This window comes from Urocitellus parryii, chromosome X (assembly GCF_045843805.1).
Source record: "Urocitellus parryii isolate mUroPar1 chromosome X, mUroPar1.hap1, whole genome shotgun sequence".
In the NCBI taxonomy this organism is placed as follows: Eukaryota; Metazoa; Chordata; class Mammalia; order Rodentia; family Sciuridae; genus Urocitellus; species Urocitellus parryii.
In genome coordinates, this window is record NC_135547.1 from 94,603,462 (window position 1) to 94,624,070 (window position 20,609).

Consider the following 20,609-nt stretch of genomic DNA (forward strand, 5'->3'; position numbering starts at 1 on the left):
AGGAGGCTGAGGGAGAAGGATGGCGAGTTCAAAGCCAGCCTCAGCAACTTAGCGAGACCCTAAGCAATTCAGTGAGACCCTGTCTCTAAATAAAATACAAAATAGGGATGGGGATGTGGCTCAGTGGTCGAGTGCCCCTGAGTTCAATCCCCGGTACCAAAAGAAAAAAAAAAAAAGAAAAAAAAAAAAAAAAGAACAACAACTTTCAGTTTATTTGGGAAATTACCCCAGAAAACACCTTTTTTGAAAGGAATGAAGAACTAAGACAGGAAGGAAAGAAGTCAATAAAAGGATGCATTAGGGAGTTGATTACAGCTAGAACTAGGGCATTTATTTATCCCCCAACTGCTGTCAGTTGGCCGACTTGAGAAAAAGATGTTTAAAAGTCCAAAACATAAGTGTTTTCAACACAACTTTTTTAAATACTAAAATGTGTTCTAGGATTACATTGTGCATTTCCTTTGAATTGTAAGTACTTCCTAGAAACACTTAAAATTGAAGTATATCACAAAAATGTAATTAAATGAAAATTCAATTTCCCTAAGTTCTTACTACCTCCAACTTTCTGAATTAGAACATTATGTGAGAGAGGTATTCACAAATTCGGGGAAGTCACAAAGGTCTCAGACAACATCCATTTCAAAAATTCACACTGAATTTGTTAAAAATTTAGTTGAAATTATTTTTAATCAGGATCATTCATTTGCTAATTCACCAACTGAAATAATTTTAAGCATTTATTGAGAGCTAGAGACAATACACAGGGTTGAACAAGCCAAAATGAATAAAATATTCTACTCTCAAGAAGCATGAAATCCAGGGAGTGAGAGGGGAGGCATAGATACTCAGGATGCAGGAGTAGTTAATTCAGAAAGTCGAGATTTGAAAGACCACTGTCTTCTTAGGGACATGGATAGGGAGGTTAGTGGTGAAGGGAGCAAGGCTTGTGTAACAACAGACAACAACCCAGTAGGAAAAGTGGAAATATGAGTTTATTGAGGGGCAGTTCTATTTTTATAACACATCCTACATTCTCCCAACTTTCTTATTTATTCATACTTCATCCTTCAACTGAAATCTTGCTCCATCCTTATCACCCTATAAATTCTATCAATTTTTCAAAATCCATTTAAATGTCACCTTCCCCGTGAAACTTTGCTGTTCTACCTAAAACCAGGGTAATCTTTACAACCTCTTAATTTGGTCTTAGCAAAAAGTATATGACATTATTATTGTGTAATAATAAGTACTTAGCCTATTTTTAAAGATTCTAATAACCCTATGAGGTAGTAGAAGGCTTTTTGTTTATAGAATGAAGAAACTGAGGATCACAGACTAAGCAACTTGCTTAAGAAGGTACTAAGTAGTAGACACAGAAACTGAAGCTAGGTCAGCCTCTAGAGCTCACTTTTAAATACTGTGTTTTATTGTTATTGTTATTTAATAACTAATCTCTACTTCATCAAACAAAAATGCCACAACAACAGAAATGCTAATCATCTGTGTCTATCCCCTATTACTAGGTAGGACAATGTGCTTCAATACAGCAGAAAGTCAAAGATTTATTATATCCAATCATTTTGTTATGTGCTCAGTCTCCTTGGGTGACCCAAACTAGCAGAAGGCCTGGCCCTTATCTACTATCAACTAGGAGATGAATCCCATTTTTCAATAACAAAAAACAAAGGTATCCAAACATTTATTGAGCACCTAGAGCTTATAAGGTACTGTGAAGATAGTGATGACAAAGTTCAGAACACATTATGCCAAAATATGGCACCTTGGCATACATAACATTTGAGCTGAAGAAATTTGAGAAACAGCTCATGTAGGAAGGATTTTCTGACCTTCTCCTACCCTTCTCTGAAAAAGGTCATTTCACCCCCATTTGAGTTATCCCCCCACCGACCCCCCAAGATAAAGGGACACAGAGAAGAATCTGAACTAACAAGCCTTGCTAAGTTTCTCTCATTCAGCTCATATCCTTTATCCTAGGACAGAGGAAGACTTTTATTCTTTCATCAAACCTAGCATAAACACACTCAGATTTAGCTGTTTCTTCATATCTTCCTTATGAAGGCTCCCATGTCACATAAAATTCATATTAAATAAATGCGTGTACTTTTCTCTTGTTTGTCTTTTTATTACAGGGGCCCCAGACAATGAACCTAAAGTGAGTAATAGGAAATAGTTATTTTTCCTCTCCTATGGTAGTGAACAAAGGGGTGGGGTGCTATTCTCAATGAATTTATAATCTAATGACAAAAGATTTTTGAAGTTAAGGTCTAATAATAAATGCCAAGCTACAAACTTAAGAGTTAACGAAGTATAATCAAGACTAGGAGGAAAGCTAGGATAGTACTTGGGTACTACATCTCAAGGATGGTAGGGAAAGAAATAGAAACAACTCAGCCAAGGGTCCTTAAAATTTTTGGAAATAGTGGAGTATGAATTGCTATGCCCCAAAATACATATATCCCCTCCAAAAGTCAACATACTATCTCATCAAAAATGCTAATGGTATTCCAATTGGGTCTGTACAAAAGGATGACCTGAGTAAAGGAATTAATATGGAAATGAATTTGAATCTCATGTAGTCGCTCTTTACTATGAAGAGTTAGGGGAGCAGTTTTATGAAATTTGAATTTATAAAATGTGTAGAGTCCCCCGCCTCCAATCCATGGGGGGATAGGTTCCAAGACCCCAGTAGATGCCAGAAACTGCAGATAGTACTGAACTCTATATATGCTATTTTTTTCCTATACATACATACCAGTGACATAGAGTTTAATTTATAAACTCAGCATAGTAAGAAATTAGCAGTAATAACTAAAAAATACAACAATTATAACAAACTGTAGTAAAAGTTATATGAATGTACATGCTTTTACCCTCTCTCTCATAATATTGGGTTTTTTTGAGATCATGTGGGCTCCTCGCTCAGTACATACACCTAGCTTTATCATATGACCTGCAGTGTTGCCATAGAATACCAGAGTTAATTTGTCCTTCTATGTTTCATGCCCTTGTGCCTCCTTTACATTTTTATGAATACAAGTTTATTGGGTATCTTTTTCTAAAAGGGCCAGATTTTGTCACAAATCAAGCCTTAAACAGTATCCTTAATCAACTTCACTAGATATGTGGCAGCAGCCTTTTCATCACAGACACAGACTCTCGGGAATTTTTATATTTTGCAGTCCAAACTTAATTCCTCAATTTTAACCATCCTTTACTTGCAGTAAATGGCTTAGTGTCACTCTTTTCAGAGGATCCTTTGCTGAAATCTTTGTATAGGCTCAATGCTTTCCAGGACAACCTGTTGCCGTCAATTAGAACAAATTGTCTCCTATGTCTTCTGTCCACAAATTTAATATCCATATTAACTAAGCACTTATCACATACTTACATACTGTAACCAAAATTTCTGCAGTTTGAGGTGTGATAGCAAAAGTAGTGTGAATTTCTTTTTTCTTCTCCACAATTTCAGAGAGAGCATTCTTATCAATCTTGGCATAAAAATTTATTCTCTTATTAATTAAATTGAGAATTTACATCATTTTACTTATAGGAAGCAATTCACGATTCCTCTTTCGTATATCCAAATTGCCTGCATCACTACTCTTACATTGTAGGACAATTATTTAGTAAAATAAGGGTCACCTGAACACGAGCACTATGATACCAAGACAGTTAACATACAATAACCCTGAGGACTAATAATTGACTAACCGACAGGTAACATATACAATATAAATATATTGGACAAAGAGATGATTCACATCCCCAGCAGGATGGAGTGGCATGGCGCAAGACTTCAGACATACTATCAAGACAGCAGGAAATTTAAAACTTATCAATTGTTTATTTCTGTAATTCTCCATAGTTGGTCTCAGCCATGTGAAACTATGAAAAGCAAAACTGCAGATATGAAAGCATTGCTGTACTGATACCTCAGAGTACATTCTTATGGTAAGAATACCCACTAGCGAAACCAGCAAATTATGGCACACAGAACAAAACCAGGCAGTCCATGGCCACACCTATCATTAATATATTGTCTATGGTTATTTTCAGCTACAACAGTTGAGGTAAGAAATTTCACTGGAAATCATCTGATTTATAAAACCTAAAATATTTATTATCTAGCCCTCTACAAAAGAGGTTTGCCAGCCTCTGACCTAGACTGTTATTACAGTACCCATTACCACAGCAAGTTAAGAATTATATCTTGATGAGATTACTATCAGTTTCTAGTGAGGATTCTTATACTGTGTCTACAGTAAAGCCGTTGCAGTAAAGGATGTAGTTCATTAGGTTAGTAGTTTGCCAAAACTGGAATCCACAGTGGTGTTTCCACTAATCCCTAATATAGCTCTTAGATAACCACACAGTTCTTAGATAAACTTCTGAATGCTCGGTTGCATAATTAGGGCTCCAAACTGTACAACCCCAGACAAGAAAGGGAAGCAAACTGTAATTTTCAAAGTTAAAACGCTGCGAGCTTTATTCTATCTAGCCCTATAGGAAAAAGGTATTAAAAACAGTAAGAAATGGGAAATAGACATTGCTGTTTGTCATAGTTTCCTCAGGCTATTTCCAAACTGAAGGAAAGAAAATTGAAGGTTCTGCTTCCATTTTCATGAACATCCCAGAAGTGACTGGGAAAAAGAGTGCTAAATCATAGTAACAGTGAACTTTACAGAATAAAAGGTGAAATAAAGAAAACTTTGGCCATCTTATATTAGACAACCGCTACAAAATCTTCTTAAATCTCTGAAATCTCACGAAAGGCATGCTGGTTGGATAACCAAGCCCCTCTTTTCCCAGCCACCTTCAGTGAGATAAACCTGGTAATTTAACACAATTCCTGCCACTGAGAACAAGCAGATTTGTACCATGGAGTTTCTAGAAAAGATGTGTTTTCTTTTTCTCCTTGTGTCACCTTTTCTCTTCTGTTACTGTGTCATAGTCACCAGAAGGCTAAAGGAATTAATAGCATACCAAAGTGGTATGAAAAATCACTTTAAATTGAAAACATCTGAACAGTAAGCAGTTCTCTATACTGATGCCCTTCCCACCTTCCAAGGAGGTTCCAGATTGAAAAAAGACTGACCCTTAACACTGGAAAGCAGAAATTCATTAGTATCAAAATTCCATTACTACCAAAAAGTCCAACTGGAAAGAGCCGAAAGTATGGAGGCAGTAAAAAGATCTGATTACTAGGGGAGGGAGGGACAAACAGGAAGAGCACAGAGAATTTTTAGGGCAGTAAAAATACTCTAAAATACTATAATGGTAGATACACATCATTTTACATTTTTTCCAAATCAATGGAACAGCAACGAAAAGTGAACTCTAACATAAACTATAGAATTTGGATAATAATGATATCAACGTAGGTTTACTGATGGTAACAAATGGTAATTGGAGAGGTTATATATATATGGGGGCAGTGGTCGCAGGGTTTCCTTAAGTTGCCTTTAATGAATAATTGAGTAACTTATGAGAAAACAACAGGTGTACTAAACTTGAGCATAAATGGGTGATAACAAAGGGAGGCAATTAAGAAATATGGTGGGGCTGGGATTGTAGCTCAATGGTAGAGTGCTTGCCTATTATGTGTGAAGCACTGAGTTTGATCCTCAGCACCACATAAAAATAAATAAATAATAAAAAATATTGCATCCATCTAAAATTTTAAAAGAAAATTTTTTTAAAGAAATGTGGCAAGAAAGAAAGATCAATGGGACTAACACCTGACAGGGTCTACTGAGATCATTGTAAAGTCAGTTATGGTCACAGGTTTCACAATGTATATTAGAAGGGAAATTTCTTTGGTAGCACAGGCACACTAAAACAGTTTCCTAGTCAATGACCCCAGCACATACATTAACATAGGAATGACTTGTAGATGAGGCCCCCCCTGAATGATATGGTCACCAGGACAGTTCTGGAAAGGACCAACAAGGGACAAACCCCCCAACCCACTCAATGCATAGGTCGAGTTAAACACTGGTCTGGTGAAGACTGCAGAAGGTGTACCCCAATTCTCATGGCAAACATAAAACAGTAATAACTTTGGAAGTAGCATTAAGTTTCCTCTGTCATTCTCAGCTCAGAGATGACCCACTCTTTCTCTTGAGAGTGTGCTTTGCTTGAGCCTTACTTTAACTTTAAAAATCATCTTGCTTGGCTTTTCATATCTGACTTGACTTTAAATTTTGCCTCATTAGGACATAAGAACCAAGGTTTGGAGCTTCTGTTCCCGTTCAACTGTAACATTTTGAAAATTTATTTCCAGGTATTCAGAGTTGCTCACCAAACCAACTCTCAAGTGTAGAATAAATAAATTTACTTTTTTCCCTCTTAATCTGTGTATTGTCAATTAATTGTGGGATCTCAACTACTAGACCCAAGTTGGAAAAAAGTGTATTTCCACCCAGAGTAACAAGCATCAACCTGTGTGTAAACTTCTGACTGGGCGCGGAATGGCAGGACAGTCATGGACATACCATGATTTTAAAGGAAAACAAGCTTTACAGAACACAGAGAATCAATACGTTTAAGATAAGAACACTGCCTTCCCCCATAGAGTTATTTTATATTGACTGTGATATGCTGTTGAGAAAACAACAGAGTCTAAACTTTTGCCCTAGGAGCAGGAAGGACAAAGTAGCACTAATGAGAAGGCAATGGTTTCCCAAAGGAAGGGAAGGTGGGGTGAAAAGAAGAAAATGTTAATAAAAGTAATATTAAAGTTCCTGAAACTTTTATTAGATATGATCTAAACCGAATGTAGTCTAGGACAACTAACTAGGTTCTAAATGACAACATATTGTTATAATGTTGACAATTTGGGAGTGGAATTAACACTCTGGTTATAACTATCATCAGGCATCCCTTAGTTCAATAGTCATCTTTGAAGACAACTTCAAAGATATTATGCTCAGATATTTTTAAGAAATAAACTCAAGATGGAGATGTGGCTCAGTGGTAGAGTCATCTGCCTGGTATGTACAAGGCCCTGGATTCAATCCTCAGGAGGAGAAAGAAACTAACTCATGACAAACTGGAAAAAAAAAATTAAATGTCCTGATTAATGCTTTTCTGCTCTAAACTTTATTCCACAAAGCCAGTAAAAGTAGGTGGGGGGCTATTAACCCTACTGGGGACCAAAAAGGTCAATGAAGGTAATAAGGACATTCCAAAAGCTCCAGGCAAGAATTTTCAACTGCCTTTGAGTTTCTTCCACCTGCTACACATCCTATGAATACCTGAAACAAAATGAAACCAAGATTGAAGAGACTATTCAATCACACGTTTTACTGGTACCGCAACCTCAACTGTTGATCAAGCTAAAAATAATCCTACTTTTCTCCTCTTACCTCCTCCCCATAAGTGAAACACATTCATTCTATCCACAAAGCTCATTTTAGAATCTAAAAGCCTTTCAATCTACCCCCTCTCCATTCCTACTGTCTTTCTACAGATTATTTCGGACCTCAACTCCATCTTCTGTTTTATTTCAACAGTTATCTCGTCTCCCCAACTCTAACTTCTCCCTCCATTTCCAATCTTTCCAATCTGCCTTCAACATGACTGCCAATGAGCTTTCAAAAACTCAAACAATGCCAAGTGCAGTGGTGACTCAGAAGGTTGAAGCAGGAGGACTGCAAGACTGAGACCAGCCTCAGCAATTTAGCAAGGCCCCCAAGCAACTTAATGAGACCTGTCTCAAAATAAAAAATAAAAAGGGCTCGAGATGTGGCTCAGTGGCAAAGCACCCCTAGGTTCAATCCCTGGTACACAAACAAAAAACAAAAACAAAACCCTCCAAAGGAAGCCAGGCATGAAGGCACATGCCTATAATCCCAGCAATTTGGTAAGCTGATGCAGGAGGATCTTCAGTTTGAGACCAGCATTGTAGTAGCAAGAATCCCAGAAACTTAGACCCTGTCTCAAAATAAAAAATAGGACTAGAGATGTATCTCAGTGGTAAAGTACCCCTGGGTTCAATCCCCAGAAAAATAAAATAAAATGACACTTTTAATTTTAAACTTCTCTGTCTGAAGAGTTCCTGTAATCTAGCCTGATTTATAAAAGTCTTCATTTTTTGACTCTTGCTGAATTTTCCTAGTTTCACAGATACCACATCAGTCATAACAAATAACATGCAGATCTATGAATAAAATATATTCTTACACACTTCTCTGACTGTAACTATGATTGCTTCCTTTGCCTGAAAAAGCCACTGTCATCTTTCCCTACACTCATTTCTCCATTTGGCAAATTTGTATCCACCTTTAACAACACTCACCTTTCTCTTTTCCAAGTGATTAGCTGGCGCATTCCAAACCCAAAGAGAAGTATGTTTTCTGCTATTCAAAAATGAATACCAATGTCTATTACAGATATACTGATTATCTCCTCCACCAGAATATGAGTCTATAATGATAGATAGAAACCAAGGTGTATTTTGATCTTTATAATAAAGTAACTGACATATATAAATTATTTAGGAAAAGTCTGCTACTGACTAAATCAATGCCTTACAGCCTAATAACCTGCTATAAAGTTATCACTAAAGAATTTAATTATTTGCTAATTCAACTTAGACTGAATCACTTAATATAGTTTGAACTACTCTTTGGATAATTAAAAGGTTTTTCTTAGTACCAATAATACAGCAAAAGACATTAGCTAAATCTTGTAATATACATCAAGCCCAAAGTTACAGCACTGCGGCAAAATTTCTGCTATCAAGACCTGTGTATAGTGGTCCTAGCAATCATGAAATCAAATTTTAGTTGACATTAGACTTGGGTTATAATCTCAGCCTTTTTACTTACTAGCTATTAAAACTCATGAAACAAGTTAACTAATTCATCTCAATTTCTTCATCTTTGTAAAATACAGAAAGCAGTATCTCTATTTCATATAGGGTTATTATGAACAATTAGATAATTTATACATGTAAAATATTTAGAATATAATGTATCTAAACACCACCATGAAAATTATCTAGCACAAGATAATTTACTCAAAGAATATACATGAGACATGATAGGGTTTATGTAACATCATAACCAGAGAATTTCAAAATGATAACTAGTACCTGGAAAAAGCCTGAAGGAAGGTTAGCATGGCTTGCCTCAGCTGTTATTAAAAATGTACCAAAAAAAATGAAGTTAGAATGGTAACAACCCTTTAATTAAAGTGGAACTGGATGATCCTGAAAGAATGAAAATAGCTGAGAACCTTACAAAACTATTGAAGTCCCTGTCGGGGTGAGTCCTGGATAAAGGTAATTATCCCTATTTGTTGTTGTTGTCTTTTGTTTTTTTGTGGTCCTGGGAATCAAACCTAGGGCCTCACAAGTATTCAGCAAGCACTCTACCACTGAGCCACATCTGCAGCCCAAAGGTGATCATCCTTAATTTTCTTAAGATCTAGACTAAATGACTCCTGCTGCCAGTATAGCAGCCAAGATGAAAACTCTTCTTTCTCTACTGACATTTATAATAATACTTCCATTACCCAGGGGGAAAAAAACTGAGTGAAACAATAAGACTTCCACATCACATAAACATAATTTCCCCATCTACCAATGATATATGAGCTAATCTGCATTAATAATATATTCTATCTTGCAAAATGTGGAGTTTCTTTTTATTGTTCTCCATCCTATTCTCACATTTCACATTCCCCCTCAAAGTATATTACTAAAGACTCACCAATGAAATGGGGGTAGAAGGCCATCTTATAATTCCCTTAAAGAAAAGAGCTGTTACTTTCTGCTTCCTCTTCCTCTGACCAACTTTTTTGGAGTAGCACCAGCTCCAAGAAACCTTGAACTATGTAGTCAAGGATAACACACCATCAATAGCCCTAAATAGCATCATGGAACAAAACTGCCTTGCCACCATGAATATCTCTACCTATGAACTACAGAGATATAAAAAAATCTCTCTTCTTTTAAGTCACCATTTAAAGTCTCTATAATAGATGGAATCCACACCTATCTAATGTGCCATCCCACATAAGCGATCATGTCTACATTCTAGAAGTAGAATTATTAGGTCAAACAATATGAAGACTTAGGCTTGTTCTGCATATTGTCAAATGCCATCCATAAACTTCTTTCCTTTGTATTTATAGCTTTTCATTTATATCTAAAGCACAAATTAAAGTATTTTTTTCAAGTATCCCAGCATTTTCATTTACATTTCCTTAATTATGGTATAATAGCTAAGAGACTTCAATGCATTCCACTTCCAAATATATGACCAACTGGTCAAAGTCATAGGTTGGAAAACCCTTCTGATACAAAACTATTAAAATGATAGATAAAATATGTTAAACCCATCTTTATAAATGAATGACTGAGCTGTCAACAAAAGGGAAAAGGCTGAAAACTAAAAGGGAAAAACACAGACAAGCAAAATTCAATTGCCAATACCTGAGACCTAGAGCTTTCGTTTTCAACAGTAATGTAGGATACATTTAATAAAATGATACACTAAAAAATTTCTTTCCCAAAAAAAACAAATAACAACAAAAAACTTTACCCCATGATAGAATAGAGAAAGAAATTTTACATTTTTTTTATTGTAGCTACAGAATGAATGAACTAAAAGGGAGTGTGCTAGAAATTATTCACAATGCAGCACAGCAACACAGAGGAAATATGAAAATGAAGTTAAGAACTAGGAAGTGAAGTCTATTATAGTTCCAAAACCAGTTATGAAATGGGTGCAGTGGTACCCGCCTGAAATCCCAGCAACCCAGGAGGCTGAGGCAAGAGGATTGAGAGAGACCAGCCTCAGCAAATTAGCCAGGTCCTAAAAAACTTAGCAAGTAAAAAATAAAAAGAAGAAGGGGTACATGGGGGAGGTGGTTCAATGGCAAAGCATCTCTGGGTTCAATACCCAGTACCCAAATAAATAAGTAAAAGCAGCTGGAGAGGTGAAAGAATCAAATGGGGCATCAGTCACATTTGAAGATGTAGTAGCTAACATTTTTCTAGTGAAAGCAATGCACACATTCACAATGCGCAATAAACAAAATGAAATTGTATACACAAAGGGAAGTTACAAATAACAACGAGAAGATTTTTCAAAAGAAGTCAGAAGAAATAAGAGCTTCAAAAGATGACAGGTGGTTAACAGGAGGTAAGAGAATTAAGCTAAACAATACTGAAATAAATAACAACCAACTTTTCAAAAAGTATTCAGTGAAGATAGAAATCTGTAGAAATAAGCAATAACCAAGAATTGTCTGTGCAAGAAAAATACCTTAAAACAAGGGTGAAAGTTATTTTCAAGCAAATTATGAAAATACATTATCACTGAATCTAAGACTTCAAATTTAAGATGAATCATATTTTATGTACCATGAGAATGAAAAAAAAACACTTCAAATTAAGTGTGCATACACTTAGAATTAGTACTTAAAACTGTGCTGAATTATTTTTATCACATTTCCTTCGCTTTTTTTAACACATGAAAATTTAAGGTAAAGAACTTAAGATAGCTTAAGTATAGTGTCCAATTCCGAATTACTTTTCAATACTGTTATCCATACTCTCATCCATGATTTTGTAACAATGGTCCCTTCACCTTCTCAATATAGCCCTCTATGCTCTAAGGCTTATTTATTTTTTTTTTTTAAAGAACATGGTTTTTTCCCTCTCTTCTCCCCTTTCCCCCTCCCTAACAAGATTAGGGAGACAGCATTATCATTTCTGAGGATCTGGGAAATGAGTATCTCCCAAATTAAAAAGTGAATTCTAACACACAGCTGGCACCCTGGAACCCCCTACCCAAGCACACCTGGAATGTAACCCTTAAAAAGTTTCTTTAAAACCCACTGCCCCTCCTGATGGGGAGTTACAGGATTTGGGACAGGATCCATATACACATTAACCTCTCTACAAGTTTTAAGTTCCCAAAACACTTGATCCTCTTCTTGAGCAGTGAGGAGTGTCTCAAATTAAATTTTAATATAGCAAAAAAAAACAATTGCTGTATGTCTTATAACAAAACAAATTTTTCAAACAAAAAGGACTGTGCTCTATAACTGTTCTCCATACTCAGTGTGTTTCCATAGTCCTATTCATACAGACATTATTATCATAACTCAAAACCTTTTCTTAAATACAAGTGGGAAAAAAAATAATGAAAAAAGAGGAGGTTGTATTTAAAGTTCACAGATATTAAAAAAAGTGTATCCAAGTTATTTGAGAAATTACAAGATAAAAAGTTATAAATAAGCACCAGCATGTCTTGGCATTTTAACATCTACTTGTATACCAAAATACATAGCAGCACTAACACTATGCATGTACTTTTTGATCTCTGTTTTTATTAATACCATATACCATATCAGAAATTTCTAAACTTTCCTGGCTCATGAATGAGTTCAGGTTTGAAGGGTTTTTGTTTGTTTGTTTTTCAAATATTTTGCTCTTGTTACAGGATATGTAGAACAAATTAAGTTTTTATTTATTACTACCTTGATTAGAGAAAGGTATTTATTACAATCATAAATAAACATAATGGTCATGAGAGAACCAGCAAAAATTCACCATTTCACAAATGACAAGTCATTTGTACTGAACTAGTATAAATTATGATTAATATTTTGAATGGACTACTGGCTGGTAAGGGTAGGCAGGTGGCACAGGTTAAAGAAAGTAGGTCACTGAGGGTGCCACCTTTGGGGATTAGATTTTGTCTCTGGCTCCTAAACCCAAGTGCACACCCTTGTGCACTCTCTGCTTCCCAGAGGCCAAGAGCTAAAGAAGCTTTCCTCCTCCAAGCTCTTCCACCATGATGATGTTGTGCCTCACCTCAGGCCCACAGACAAAATAAATTTTTCTTCCTCTAAATTGTTCTTCTAAGCTATTTTGGTGATGGGAATAAAAAGCTGATTAACACAGACCCTTACCTCAAATTAATTACCCTGCAGTTTTCATCAATTTCAGACTGTTTATTTTTCCCATAACTTTATTGAGGTAAAATTGAAGTACAAAAAAAATGCACAATTTGAAGTATGCAATTTAATCAGTTTTGACATGTTTTGACACATATATAACCAATAATAAATATAAAAAGCATTACCATTACTTTTTTTAATTTGAAATCATGCAGACTGTGTTTCCTGCATGATTTATTATATTAGAAATCAATCACCTTGGGCTGGGGTTGTGGCTCAGCAGTAGAGTGCTCGCCTAGCACGTGTGAGGCGCTGGGTTCGATCCTCAGCACCAAATAAATAAATACATAAAAACATAAAAAGGTACTGTGTCCAACTACAACTAAAAATATACATATATATCTAGAAAAATAAAATAAAATAAACCAATCACCTTAAGATATATAGAACCCTACTTCCGCATGTCAACTACTTCAAAATTAAACGGCACACTTACAAAACTCTCACATGTCAAGGAAGAAAGCACAAGTAAATGAAAACTGCTTTTTAATTAATTGATAATAAAAGCTTAAAATATCAGAAATTCAGGGATGAAACAGTACTAAGATGAACATTTATAACTTAAAGTACTTGTATCAGAAAGAAGCTAGATTAACAATTAAATTATTTTCAAATTAGGTAGTTAGAAGGAAAAAATATGAGTAGAAGCAGAAATATAAGAAATAATATTGCTAAAAATTAATAAAAATCAAGTCTAATCAAGAAAAAATAACAATAATAATATCAATGGAAAAGGAGCTATCAAAATAATCCTACAGACGCTAAAAATATATTAGGGTAATATTACAACTGCATACCAACATATGTCATAGCTTATATAATGTGGTCTATATTAGAAAAGGAATTATGTGCTGCTGAAAAGAAAGTATATTCAGTCACTGATGGATAAAATACTCTATATATTTCATAAAGTCTAAATTATTGATTGTATTTTTTAGTTTATAATTTCTTTATTTAGTTTTTCTTTGAAGGATCTATGCAGTGGTGACGGAGGCATGTTAAAGTTACCCAGTATTATTGTGTTGTGATCTACGTGACTCTTGAAACTAAAAAGGATTTGTTTCATATACACAGATGCTACATTGTTTGGGGCATAAATACTTATGATTGTTATGTCTTATCGATGTACAGTTCCCTTAAGTAGAATGAAATGTCCTTCTTTATCCCTTCTAACTTTGGTTTGAAGTCCACTTTATCTGATATGAGGATTGATACCCTGCTTGTTCACGAGCTTCATGTGATTGCTATGTTTCTGAACTATTCTTTTACCTTCACTCTATAGATATCTTTGCCAATGAGGTTAATCTCTTGAAGACAACATACTGTTGGGTCTTGTATTTTAATCCAATCTGCCAGTCTATGACTTTTGATGGATGGGTTTAGGCCATTTGCATTCAATGTTACTTTTGAGAAATGATTTTTATGCCCTTCCGTTTTTATTTATTTATGGTTTTTACTTTGAATTAGTTTCTCCTTTGATTAACCTTCTTGTGCAGTTCCTCCCTTTGATGATTTTCACTTTTGTTTTTCATTTCTTCTTCATGAAATATTTTATACAGAATGTCTTCTAGTACAAGCTTTGTAGTTGTGAATTCTTTTAAGTTTAGTTTATCATGGAAGGTTTTTATTTCATAGTCAATTCTGAGGCTCGATACTATTGCTGGGTATAGTATTCTCAGCTGACATCCATTTTCTTTCCTCTGAAAGATTCTGAGAGAATCTGGTATATAGATTCTGGTATACAACATCCCAAGACCACCTAACTCTGAGGGTGTGAGTTGAGAAATCAGCTGATATCTGGATTGATTTCCCTCTAAATGTTACCCATCATTTTTCTCTGGCAGCCTTTACAATTCTATCCTTATTTTGTATGTTAGGCATTTTCCTACCAACATGCCTTAGTGTGAGTCTACTATAATTTGTATTCAGGGGTCCTGTAATCCTCCTGTATTTGATTTTCCATTTCATTCTTTAGGTTTGGGAAATTTTCTGATATTATTTCATTGAAAAGATTGCGCAATCCTTTGGTTTGTATCTCAAAGCCTTCATCTCTCCAAATAAATTTTAAATTTGGTCTTTTCAGGTTATCCCATATTTCTTGGAGGTTCTGTTTATGGCCTCTTAATAACTTTTCTCCATTCATTGCATGAAACTCCAAGTGTCTTCCAAGTGATTTAGTCTGTTGGTGATGCCTTCCATTGAATTTATATTGAGGTAATCTTTCATGTCCTGTATTTTTGTTCTTATTTCACTCCTTTTACTTTGCAGATCAGTTTGACTATGTACATTCTAAGTCCCTACTATGACATTTCTTCCACTGTGGTGTCGTTAGATTCTGTTATTGGTTTGGTTGGAGTGATTTGTTCCCTTGTTTTTTTTGTGTTAATTTGTGTGTCTACCCATCTAGTAGTATAGATCTGAGGTAGCCGATTTTCTACCCTGTGGACTTATAGTGTCCCTGAAGATTTCCAGTACCTCACCATTTAGGGAGAGACAAATAATAACAACCAATGCAAACAATACACAGTGTTAAACCAAATAGTTACTACTATGACATCTACAATATTAATCATCACAATAATGTAGGCAATAACTCGTAACAAGTTTGCAAAAGGGTTTTACAATTTCAAATGGTGGGCAGCAAGAGAAGTGATATAGGATATGATGATTTTGAGTGAGAATAAGAGAAGATAGAAGTAAAAAATTAAAGAAGGAGTGAAAAAGCCAATAACGGAGATTGACTGTTAGCTGAAGAATAGATAGAAAGAGCCCGACACTGTGGCACATGCTTTTATTGACTGTTAGCTGAAGAATAGATAGAAAGAGCCCGACACTGTGGCACATGCCTGTAATCCCAGCAGCTTGGGAGGCTGACAAATTTAGCAAAGCACTAAGCAACACAGTGAATCACTAAGCAACTCAGTGAGACCCTGTCTCTAAATACAATACAAAATAGGGCTGGGGATGTGACTCAGTGGTTGAGTGCCCCAGAGTTCAATTCCCAGTACCAAAAAAAAAAAAAAAGAAAAGAGAGAGGGCTGGGGATGTGGCTCAAGCAGTAGCGCGCTCGCCTGGCATGCGTTAGGCCCAGTTTTGATCCTCAGCACCACATACAAACAAAGATGTTGTGTCCGCCAAAAACTAAAAAATAAATATTAAAAAAAATTCTCTCTCTCTTCAGAAAAAAAATTTAAAAAAAAGAAAAGAGAGAAAGAGAAACAAGGGAAAACAGGTAAGAAAAAAAATATTTATGGAAAGTAAAAAATTTTGAAAATTAAAAATAAAAACAGAAGAATGCAAAACAAAACTAAAATATACTAATCCAACATGCTAGTCCTCAAAAAACTGACCCACAAAAAGTAAGTGGCTTCAAAAATGCTAGAACGGGGGGGGGGGGGGATGGGGGGGATACAAGAGTATATATAAATACCCATGTTCAACTAAGGTCACAGAGAAAAGAGGGGAAAAAATCTTGTTACATCAAGTTAAAGAATTCTTTCCACTGGAGGTCAAAAGATTCTCGGCTTCTCTTCTCAGCAGTGTTAAGTGGGGTCTTCTAGAGTGTGATGCTATACCCTCTGGACATCAATAGTGAGAGGGTAATCCATGAAGGCAGAATTCCTACATGGACTCCAGGTTCTTCACTGAATGCCAATTGTTCTGAAGACTTCAGATCAGTGTACCTCCAGGGCCCAGTAATTGCTGGTCCACACTGGAAGACTATAATCCAGGGATTTTCCCCTGGGTTCCACTCACAAGGTGAAGGAGCCAATTCATAGTCCCATATGTCACCTTTAGCCCCCACACTTCCTGTTCTGCTTTCAGTCTCCAAACTCAATCTTTCTTGCCCCCACCCTTATGAAGTTCCAGAGATGACACAACTCTCCCAGCAGGTCCTGGAAGCCGCCAGACTGGAGAGGTAGGGGGAGAAGGAGGGCCAGGTGGGTTTCCACAACCAGTTGTCCTCTATGTAAACCACTCACCACAGTTGATTTTTTTCCTGATCACTTAAGTGCATACTACAGCATGCAGTGTTTGCTAGGCTTGTATTTCAGTGCCAAACTCGGGTTTGGCAGGAATGACTTGGTTTTAGTCCATAGAGCAGCAAAGAAAGTGACCTCCTCTATTCTGCCACCTTGTAAAGTCTCTCAAGACAATTATAAGGAGATTTTTACCCAATAAAATCCCAACATTAAAAGACCTGCCTTAAACCAAACTCAATTATCAATCAATTCTGATCTTACTTTCCACACTACTAGATGCTGGGAAAACCTTGCAAAAGTGGTGTTCTCCCTCACCATGGTAAACATTAACCTCAGACTTATGTTCTTGGTATTTGGAAAGTCAATTTTCATAACTGGGTGGATCTCAAATTATTAAGAACTTCATACAATAAGACCATATGATAAATTAGTCTGGTGGCTAATTAAGATTCCATATACTGGACATTCAGCAAGGAATTTATTTTCTCCCTCATTATTACAATATCTTATAGTACTTTTTTGGAGGGAGGGGTTGCCATTTGGTTGGGTTTTTTTGTTTTGTTTTGTTTTTTGTACTGGGGATTGAATCAAGGGCACTTAACCACAGAACCACATCGCCAGGCCTTTTTCATATTTTATTTAGGGAGAGGATCTCACTAAGTTGTTCAGGAACTCGCTAACTTGATGAAGCTTACTTTGAACTCACAATTTTCCTGCCTCAGCCTCCAGAGCAGTTGGGATTACAGGTGTGTACCACCACGCCTGGCTACAGTAAGTTTTTTAACAATAAATTTTACAATATGTTTTCCTTATTATAAGTAAGATTAAAGTTCTATTTCTAGCAAAAGTAGACTAATTTGTTCCAAATGCAAACCCCAACAACCTGTTCTACCCTAAAAAGTATAATAGAAAAACTGACAAAATATATTTTTAAATTTGTTTTCAGGTATCAGATCTATGAACTGTTCTCCCTGTATCTCCTATTCTGAGCCAAGAATAAACCTTCCATCACTGCTTAATAACACTCCATCTTGTAACTAGTTCCACAATTTCAAGAAAGAAAAAGGTACCCAGTTGGGCATTAAAAACTGTAAGAGGACCATTTTCCTGAACAAGTCACATGCTCATTCAAAAGCAGCAACTAAAAGGCTAATACGAATGAGAAACAACAGGAATACTTAAGAGAATGGGAGGCTGAGAACCTTAGCCTCCCAAAGTACACTTTTTGGTATGCTATTTGCCAAAAAATAGTAAAATTAAATATACATTGTCATATGACTCAACAATTCCACTCCTTAGCATATACTCAACAGATTACATTTTTATAAAGTTCAAAAGGAGAAGAGTGAACATTATGTTATCACACTATTGCTTCCAATGAAGGTTATATAAGATAATTCTACAGAAGATCCTCCTGCAGGTAGCAACTACAACTATAGTCTTATAAAATCTATACAAGCTAGGCTTAATATATTAAGCAGCTAGCTAAAGGAACTCAAGAGTAAACAAAAGGAGACAGATTCTAGTAGAATGATAAGATTGGCTAAATAATTGCCAGAAAAGATGCCCACATCCTAATCACCAGAACCAACAATATAAACCTGACAAGATTTAAAAAAAAAAAAAAAATCCTGTAGCTGTGATTAAGTTAACATCTTTCCATGGGAGATCATTCTGAATTATCTAGACAGGCCCAATGTGATCACATGGGCCCTTACAAAAGTGAGGCAAGAAATTCAAAGGCCAAAGAAAGCAAGGAGAAAATAAAATGAGACAAAAGTTAACAGGATATGGGGTCACATGTCAAAGGAATGTAAATTGGCCTCTAGAAGCTGGGGAAGAGAAGGAGACAGACTCTCCTCAACAGTCTCCAGAAGGAATCAGCCCTACTAACACCTTGATTTTAGTGTCAAATGACTCATTTTGGACCCTGGCCTCCAAAACGTTAAGAAAATAAATATCTGTTATTGTAGTGACCAAATTTGTGGTAATTTGTTAAAACAGCAAAGGGGAAATAACACAGAAAGCCAAGCTGGTAGGAGGAAAGTATTAAAGTAATATAACTTGAGGCCAGACATAGTATACATGGTGGTGAGAACAGCAGTTTTCCTGGTCCAGAAGACTGGAACCAGGAAAAATTACAATCTGCTAGAAAAAAAAGAAATCACAGAAAGGAAAAAGATCCAGAGGGAAAACAAAACTCTGCCCATCCATATGTCAGGTTGTTTCCTGTATGCAAGTTAGAGTCAAAACAATCAGGAGCAGTGATGCATGCCTGTAATCCCAGCTGCAGAAGGTGGGGGGTTGGGGGGTGGGGGTGGGGGGTGTTAGTGCCTGAGACAAGAGGATAGCAAGTTTGAAGACAACCTGGGCTACATGTCAAGGACTGTCCCAAAAAATAACAAAAAAGGATTCAAAACATCTAAGCTACACAAAAAATACTTAAGTTGATACTTAAGCTGGCACCAGAAAAAAAAACTGTTTGTATTTCAAGTCTAACAAAAATAACTGCTTGATAGAAGAAAACAAAAATCACTAGAAGAGAACAACCAACCACTCAAGACTTAGTACAATTTTCCTAATGTCAATACCTGACACAAAATTATACAACATAGGAAGAACCAGGAAAATAAAGAGACATTCTCAAGAACAAAAGAATATCAACTGAAATCAAACTCAAAATGGTAACAAGCTAGAAATGGGGTACAAGAATTTTATAGCTACTGAAACAAAGTAAAAAAAAAATCTATGACTAATGAAAAGATCTGCAATCTCAACAGAGAAAAACAATTTTAAAAAACCAATGGAAATTCTAAAACTACAAAACATATGAAATAAAATTTAATGGATTCAATTAAAATAAGAAGGCACAGGAAAAAGAAAAGGAATTTCAAAATAGAAAACTCAAATTATCCAATGCAAAGACTACAGAGAAAAAAGAAAAATAATATCTTAGGGGACCTGTTACAGAAAAACAAATTATCTAACTCACAGGTAATTAAAGCTCCAGAAGGAAAGAGAATGAACAACAACAACAACAAAATCATTTGAAAAAAATAACAATAAGCCAGTCATGGTGGCACACATGTTCAATCCCAGCTACATGGGAGGCTGAGACAGGAGGATAGCAAGTTCAAGATCAACCTGGGCAACAGAGAGAGACCCTGTCTCTAAATAAAACAATTCAAAAACAAAAACAAAAAAAAAAAGTAGAAGAAAAAAAGTAAAAATGCTGGGAAAGTAGCTCAGTGGTAGGGTTCTTGCCCAGCATGTGGAAGGCACTGGGTTCAATTTCCTGTACCACAATAATAATAATAGCAAAAATTTCCCAAATTTGATGTACACTGAAGACATTCAAAATAAACATGAAGACTATCTAGAAGTATACCATAATCAAACTATTGAAAACAAACAATAAAAAAGCAAATCTTCAAAGGGGCATGAACAGGAGAACCAGACATTCAGTTAAGAGTTAGTTTTTCATCAGGAAGAAATGAAATCAAAAAGAGGCAGAACTGGCAGGGAAGAGGGGGGGGGGGTGCTTGACAAACAATTTTGGAAAAGGATACAGCAAAACTTACATTGCTTTATTTCAAGAGTAAAGTAACCAAAACAATCTTATGCTGA

At 35.7% G+C, this 20,609-nt stretch overlaps 1 protein-coding gene across 4 annotated transcripts in view; it reads right to left on the reverse strand.

The window, feature by feature from the left end:
• Kdm6a (lysine demethylase 6A) overlaps nt 1-20,609 on the reverse strand; it is a 213,420-nt gene that overhangs the window by 90,912 nt on the left and 101,899 nt on the right. The gene's annotated exons all lie outside the window — the stretch shown is intronic.